We start from the raw sequence: 8,153 nt of genomic DNA, 5'->3' as shown, positions 1-8,153 counted from the left end.
GTTATTTAAGATTCCTTACGAGTCCCTAACCCTTCCGAGTTGCAGAGGAGGTTTAGGCCTTTGTCATGTTCAGAACAGAGCGAAGGCCCTGTTCGTCAGCTGTCACCTGCAATTGTGGCGACGAAGCCCGACATGCCTCACAAGTCTCTTACCGGAGGCCTTACGACCGATCCCATCGCGCCCCCTGTGATGATATCGGACATCTTCCTTGAATTAAGCTACATCCACACCGAACTACTACCCACACTCTTGAATGAGATTTTCACTCTGCAGCGGAGTGTGCGCTGATATGAAACTTCCTGGCAGGTTAAAACTGTGTGCCCGACCGAGACTCGAACTCGGGACCTTTGCCTTTCTCGGGCAAGTGCTCTAACCAACTGAGCTACCGAAGCACGACTCACGCCCGGTACTCACAGCTTTACTTCTGCCAGTACCTCGTCTCCTACCTTCCAAACTTTATAGAAGCTCTCCTGCGAACCTAGCAGAACTAGCACTCCTGAAAGAAAGGATATTGCGGAGACATGGCTTAGCCACAGCCTGGGGGATGTTTCCAGAATGAGATTTTCACTCTGCAGCGGAGAGCTTCTGTAAAGTTTGGAAGGTAGGAGACGAGGTACTGGCAGAAGTAAAGCTGTGAGTACCGGGCGTGAGTCGTGCTTCGGTAGCTCAGTTGGTTAGAGCACTTGCCCGCGGAAGGCAAAGGTCCCGAGTTCGAGTCTCGGTCGGGCACACAGTTTTAACCTGCCAGGAAGTTTCATACCCACACTCTTGATCATGACGCGGTCGACGTATGCCGCCATGCAAATGAACAGGACGCCGAATGTGATTGAAAGCAAACACTCCAGTACAAAGTGGCATGCTGTGTGGCAGGCAGTGAATGCCACCACCCTTGATACTGACGTGCAGTCTGCATGGTACGTAACTGTTAATGGGAAACAGTTGTGCCAGTCGCGCCTACATCACATCCACCTCACCGATTCACCCTTGTGTACCACATGCCAAGTGACTGACACGGATGATCATCGTTTCGAATGCGGATCGGCAAAGGACGTTTGATATTTGGTGCGCCAGATACTGGCTTTTCTCACACTCACGACTCCCGAAAGGATAACTACCCGATCACTTCTTTTCCCCGATGAGATTTATTTCCCAAGAGCAAAAATGTGACATGAATTAGCGGCCACGCTGTTCACTAACTATTCGGTAATGGCGGAAAGACAGCACCCGATTTTTGGTATTACCTCAACAAACGACATTTTTCGATCGTCAAGAACCCTAAATACAGGCAATATTTTTCTAATTTTCTTTGGAGCGCATTCCACAATCCGCCTCGCAGCTGGATTTTCGATGACATGAGAAGATAACCGTAGCACCTCTTTCAAGTTCCCTTTTTTTATGAGATTGAACAAACAACGGAAACAACACAGCATTGAGACGACAGTCATCGAAAAATTCGCAGCGGGCATTAGTATGGAGCATCCTTATGTCGTGACGGGATGGCTTCCTATTAATCTGTTTATGTAGCCGAAGAGGAACGGCTTTCCTTCATCCATTTGTATAAAAAAGAAATAATAAAGAAAAGATGGATAGACCGTCTCCATGTGAGCAGGATATCCAGGGTTCGAGTCCCGGTCGGAGCAAACATTTTCACCTGTCCCCTTGGATCTATTTCAACGCCCGTCAGCAGCTGAAGGTATTAATATAAGTCTAATTTTTTTATTAGCATACATCAGTGCATAATTCCACCTCTATCAAAAATGTTTTAGAAACATGTATCGTCCCCAAAAAAATCTAGCCACCATCTGGAGCAGAAGCCATTTTTAACATCATAAAAAAATTATACCAAGCACGGTCCACTAAGCTACTCGGTATCCAAGGCTCTCCACGATAGTGTACAGCACCAAAAATACATGATCTTTCACACATTCCTACGGGAAAAAATTTTATGGGTGTGAAGTATCTGGATCAAGATAAGATCGTTTGTGAGCAATCAGAAGCTCGCTTCTGACCAATCCTTACTGTTTCTTTCAAGAAAGCTTGAACATAATGCAGCTACTGTCATGATACAAATTTCTCGAGAAGAAATCTATGGTCAAATGAAAGAGCCAACTTATTAATTTCCGTTCATTGCAGGCGAAGAAAATGGGGACCTACAGCCTACAGCTTAGTGTTGTGAGCAGCGTAGAATCCAGCATCTTCGCAACATTTTATACATTTCATCATACCCAGTAAGGTCTGGGAAAAGTGACAATCTGTAATAAATGTATTTTCAGTACACATGAGACACTTGACTCAGTGTTCGGAAGCTCACCTGCAGCTAGAAGTGTGGACTTGCATGAGATCTCTCCAGCGACTCTTCCATTTGTAAGTAGTCTGTTTAGATTTTCTTATTGGTAACGCCATGTAGCGCTGTGTGTGAGAATCACTGGCTGTGCTGTGTGCAGTCTGTGTCTAGTTTGCATTGTTGTCTGCCATTGTAGTGTTGGGCAGCGGCAGCTGGATGTGAACAGCGCGTAGCGTTGCGCAGTTGGAGGTGAGCCGCCAGCAGTGGTGGATGTGGGGAGAGAGATGGCGGAGTTTTGTAATTTGTCATGTACTGCTATATATATTATGACTATTAAGGTAAATACATTGTTTGTTCTCTATTAATATCTTTCATTTGCTAACTATTCCTATCAGTAGTTAGTGCCTTCAGTAGCTTGAATCTTTCATTTAGCTGGCAGTAGTGGCGCTCGCTGTATTGCAGTAGTTTGAGTAACGAAGATTTTTGGTGAGGTAAGTGATTTGTGAAAGGTATAGGTTTATGTTAGTCAGGGCCATTCTTTTGTAGGGATTTTTGAAAGTCAGATTGCGTTGCGCTGAAAATATTGTGTGTCAGTTTAAGCACAGTCTTGTATAATTGTTCAAAGGGGACGTTTCATACATTTCTCCTCTACGCATTCGTATTTCACGGTTATTCACAGTTGAAGCCATACAAAAAAACCTAATTCTCAGGATCTTCGTCCATCTACGAAAATCTCTGGAGATTGTTACTACGTGAGGACGAGTATAAGTTTTTGATATCTCATCTAAAGGCGCTGCACAGTGGCAACAGTAGTGCTTTTCGGGAGGACAAAGACGTAGAGTGCCAACATGCGAAACATAACCACACAAATGGGGGCAGTTCATTTATACAAAGGCTAATGGGGGCGGAGGCTACGATACAGGAGGACACGGCATAGAAAACGCTTCTGGGATGCGAAATAAAACGGTGTTCTGTGGTTTATAAGCAACTTGGTAGGAGCTACGAAGGAGTTTTTGTTTGTTCTCTACTGCATCAACATCTTTACATACAAGAGCAGCAATTATATCAATTGCCCTCAGTTATTTCTTGGATAAATTCCAACGTCCCCCCCCCCCCCCTCCGGCAGTGTTCGACCTCTGCCCTCCGCTGTCTCTGGAGAGAAGTGATTCCCTTAAGACATTTCCCATCATATTGTCTCTTCTTCATCATCATCATCATCTTGGACAGTTTCCAGCCTCTGGCAGGGGCTGTATGGAACATAGGACTCTCCATCGTCTTCTGTCTTGCCACCATCTCTCCGTCTTCACCTTGGTTCAGTCTTCTCCTTTTATGTGGACGGATTCCTCTACACCTTTCAGCTATCTGTCTCTCGGTCTTCCTCTTGCTCTCTTTGCTTCCAATTTCATCTCGTGTATCCTCCTGGGTATCCTCTTCTCCTTTTCTCTTAACGTCTCCATACTATCTCAACTTGTCTCTTCTTCTTACCAGTTATTTCCGTAAATGTCTTTCCTTCCAGTTTCTGAGGAGACCCTAATTCATTATGAGCCTCGATTGTCATCATTCTTTTGCAGCACCACATCTCAAATGATTTTGATTATGGTGATCTCCCCTAATGATAACAATTAATGAAAAACGCCAAAGTTCCATTAATAACAATCTATTTATCGCGACCGGTTTCCGAGTTACACCAATATCATGACATAATCTAACACTATGTCATGACATTGGCATATCTCGGCAACCTGACGATGTTCGAAATGAACGAAAGAGGAAACAGGTATAGACACAATAAATGTATATTAATACAGACGAGGTGGTTTTCACCATTAGTACTACATCTGAAACGCAACCTTTTTCCTCTTTTCATGCATCCAACAATCCGTGATTCACTTTCATACAATGTAGTGCTCCACATGTACATTCAGAGAAATTTCTTTTTCAAATTGTTGGTTAATACTAGTGGACTTCTATTCAAGGAATACCCTCTTTGCCTGTTTTAGCCTGCATCTAATATGCTCCTTGCTTCGACTGTCATGAGCATTTTGGCTTTCAAGATAGCGGAATTCCTTCAGTTCGTCAACTTTATGGTTATTAAGATTGATGTTACATTTCTCTCTAATCTCATTCCTGCTAGTCAACGACCTTGCCGCAGTTTCCCACCAGATCACCGAAGTTAAGCGCTATCAGGAAACTCGATGGATGACCATCCGGACCGCCATGCGCTGTTGCCATTTTTCGGGGTGTGCTCAGCCATGTGATGCCAATTGAGGGGCTACTCGACCGAACAGTAGCGTCTCTGGTCACAGCAAACCATCATAACGACCAGGAGAGTGGTGTGCTGACCCCATGCCCCTCCTATCTGCATCCTCAGCTGAGGATGACACGGCGGACGGATGGTGCCGATGGGCCACTTGTAGCCTGAAGACAGAGTGCTTTCATTTCTGTTACTCCTAATAATTTTCGTCTTTCTTTGATTTACTCTCAACTGACATTTCGTGCTCATTGGATTGTTCATTTCATTTACCACCTCCTATAACTCTTCCTCACTTCCAGAGGATAGCAATGTCATAAGTGAATCTTACCATTGAAATTCTTCCACGCTGTATTTCAATCCCATTCGCGAATCTTTCTTTTGTTTCCATCATTATTCCTTTGGTGCGCATGTTGACCACTAGGGGACAGACACCGCACACTTGCCTTATATCTTTTTCAATATTTATCTCCCACCATTTTACATTGGCGAAATATTTTCCGTATCGACTACTCCTCTGAAGGTGCCTTGAGTTTCCCAAGTCTTGCTTCAGTATGAAGTTTAAAGCTTGAACAGTCTTTGTAGTTGTGCCCTGGCGGCGCTATTCCCGATCGATTCTCGATCGTTGGGCCTCCGAGAGGTGTTTCTTTCTCCGTTGCGGGGCGCCTCCTGGCGGCGGGTGGCGCCGTCTCTGCCCGGTGGCGTGTTCGCGGGCAGTCAAGTTTGGGCGCGAGCGGCGCGAGCATTGCCTTTTGCGTCGGACGGTGGGTCCCTCCGCGCTGTCGCTGGCCGGGGCTGGTGTTACTCGCTGCTCCCCGGGTGGGCGGTTGGAGTCGTCACCAGATTACCAGCTTTCCTGCCCGGTCTGACTGCGCCTTGCTGAGGTCTGGGTGACGAAACTCGTGCTGGATCATCTTTCTCGCGGCGATTTCCCTAGACTGCGTCTTGGCAGGAGCTTGTGGCTGTGCTGCTCCCGGATATAGTTTACAGTGGAGTACTTTTCCGTCCTCAGAAGTTTGGTGCTGTTTGTGTGTTTCAGCGCCGGCCAGTGTGGCCGCGCGATTCTAGGCGCTACAGTCTGGAACCGCGTGACCGCTACGGTCGCAGGTTCGAATCCTGCCTCGGGCATGGATGTGTGTGACGTCCTTAGGTTACTTACATTTAAGTAGCTCTAAGTTATACAGGACTGATGACGACAGATGTTAAGTCCCATAGTGCTCAGAGCCTTTTGAACCAATTTTTTGTGTTTCAGCGTGCTATGGCCAAGAAGATTATCTTCGTTGTTATGATTGTGTCGGAAACGTGAGCAAACCCCAGTTTTCGTGTTTCTAGGCATTCTATGGGGTGATGTACCTTACTTAGTGTGTCTTTCTTGGCGTTCTATTGTGCCGCTGCAGAACTTTGTTTAACCTTTTCTCTCCTTACTCTTCTGCAGAGTGCCTTTGGATCCTATGGCCTGTAATTTCGCTTGCGGCAAGTTCCGGGGCTTTGGGGGATAATTGATTAAATTATGTTTTGGAATTTATGGGATTCTGTGTATTTGTCTGGGGTTTTTGCTGGCCTGTGCCCGTACGATTTCTCGTTTCCTTGGCCGGGCGTCGTACGTAATTTTTGTTGTTGTTGTTGTTTATTTGGCCTTTGAGTGTGTACTCAATTTAGCCATCAGCAACACATAGTGACAATGTACACATAATTGAATGAACAAATACAGAAATGCATATTTACAAGAATAAAAAGCTTAACGGTTACAGTTGTGTACATAATGTTTTAAAAATTGAATTGAATTTAATAGGAAAATAATTAAAAGTGTCTTGGCTTACAATTCACACCAATTCTGAAATATCTTCATCAGCAAGACATATTTATAATTTACGTTCACCATTAAAACCTACAGATTGTAACCAGTACTCTTGATGAAGTTAACTATCACTTTATATAGACGAACGTCTTTAGTACACAAAAGAGAAGAAGCTGATTGAGGAAGATGGTAGCCCATACTCAGCAATGTCTTCAGGAAGACCAACCGTTCGCGGTGAAATTTGGGGCACATAAATAAGATGTGGTTGACATCAGCTTCCGACACAGGATCACACTCACATGCTGGTGAACTGTAAACGTTGATTCGATGTAGATGTTGTGGGAAAGAGGCATGTTTGAAGCGGAGTCTTATGATGGTAGAAATCGTGGATCGGTCCAGATGTGTCCTCATGAAACACGGCTGTGAAGGAATCCGAGATTGTAGCACTGCGTAATAACCGCCTTTTGTCTGTTGAGAAACGTTCCATATTTCCTGCCATTGTTGTCTTGCGTGATCCTTGACTTTCCGTAAGTAGTCTGTATAAGGAAGGTGCAGATCCAGGACGGTGCTTAAGATTGCCGCTTGTTTGGCTAATGCATCAACTTCATCATTATACAGGGTACCAGAGTGGGAAGGTACCCACAACAAATGGATCGTCCGGCCCGTGCGTGTGCTGCGAATACATTCAGATATCACATCCAAGATATAACTGTTGATTGTTTTGTTCCATCGACTGTACTGAATGTTTTAAAGAACGCTTTGCGAGTCAGATACTATCAATATCTTGGGGAAGGAAGTGCTAGAGACAAACTTAAGTGCTTCCAAAACTCCCACTGTCTCCGCCGTAAAAATAGAAGTGCTCGTAGGCAGTTTGAAGGTTTTGCGGATCTGGATCTGAGGGCAGATACAAGCGCATCCTGTACACTCTTCTTGCGGAATTTCGGAGCCATCGGTATATACACAGAGAAAACCCGGCCATTGTGCTTGAACGAGACGATTGAAGCCAACGTTGACGTTAGTACTGTCCAGCCAGGTCGTACTTAAATAATGGGCTGGGATCAGGTAGATGCGCTGAACGCCGTATAGAATGTATGACAGGTGACCAAATGTCAAAGCTGGCACAAATGGCTGGCACTTTGTTCCTTCTGTGGGATGCAATCCACAGCCGATAAATGCAGTCTCTACTTATAGACGGAACTGTCCATAATGCCCATGCCTTGAATGTAGAATTTGTCCGATAACATTTGTCGCCTAATGCTCAAGGGCATCTCCCCTGCTTCTATTAAAAGGGCGTTGGTGGGCGTCGATCGCATGGCTCCAAGACAGGTACGAATGGCTCTATATTGAAGAGTATCTAATTTGGTGAGATGAATCTTCGACACAGTGTGGTAGAATTGACAGCCATAGTCTAATCGAGATCGAATTATCCCTCGGTACATGGTAAGTAAAACACTCTGGTGCGCTCCCCACCAGACACGAGTGAGTGATCTGATTACATTTAAACCTTCTTCACACTTGGTAACGGTGGATCGGATGGGGGGCGCCCAGCTTAACCGAGAGTCAAAAATCATCCCCAGATATCGAACGTGAGGTTTTATTTGGAAGGTGTACTTGCCACAGGTAATGTGATCTTCAGTGCGAGCTGTCGTCGACTTGGAGAAGGGAACGATTGCTGATTTCTCAGCCGAGATCTCCAGCCCATTGACAGAGAGCCACTCATCGATGTGTGCGATGGTTGTGGTTAATGCCGTTTTGGCCTGAAGATATGAAGCAGTAGTAGAATAAACACATATATCATCAGCATACTGTAGGATTTTTGT

General features: G+C 45.1%; 2 non-coding genes across 2 annotated transcripts; one reads left to right on the top strand and one right to left on the bottom strand.

Moving 5' to 3' along the window:
- Positions 1 to 317: 317 nt before the first annotated feature.
- Positions 318 to 393, bottom strand: Trnas-aga. The gene has a single exon. It is a non-coding gene; the product is annotated as a tRNA-Ser (tRNA).
- Positions 394 to 654: 261 nt separating this feature from the next.
- Trnap-cgg lies at positions 655 to 730 on the top strand. Its single transcript has one exon. It is a non-coding gene; the product is annotated as a tRNA-Pro (tRNA).
- The last annotated feature ends 7,423 nt before the right edge of the window (positions 731 to 8,153 follow it).

This window comes from Schistocerca americana, chromosome 4 (assembly GCF_021461395.2).
Source record: "Schistocerca americana isolate TAMUIC-IGC-003095 chromosome 4, iqSchAmer2.1, whole genome shotgun sequence".
Taxonomy (NCBI): Eukaryota; Metazoa; Arthropoda; class Insecta; order Orthoptera; family Acrididae; genus Schistocerca; species Schistocerca americana.
Note: the sequence above shows the minus strand (reverse complement) of the source record. Positions and strands in the feature narration are given on the sequence as shown.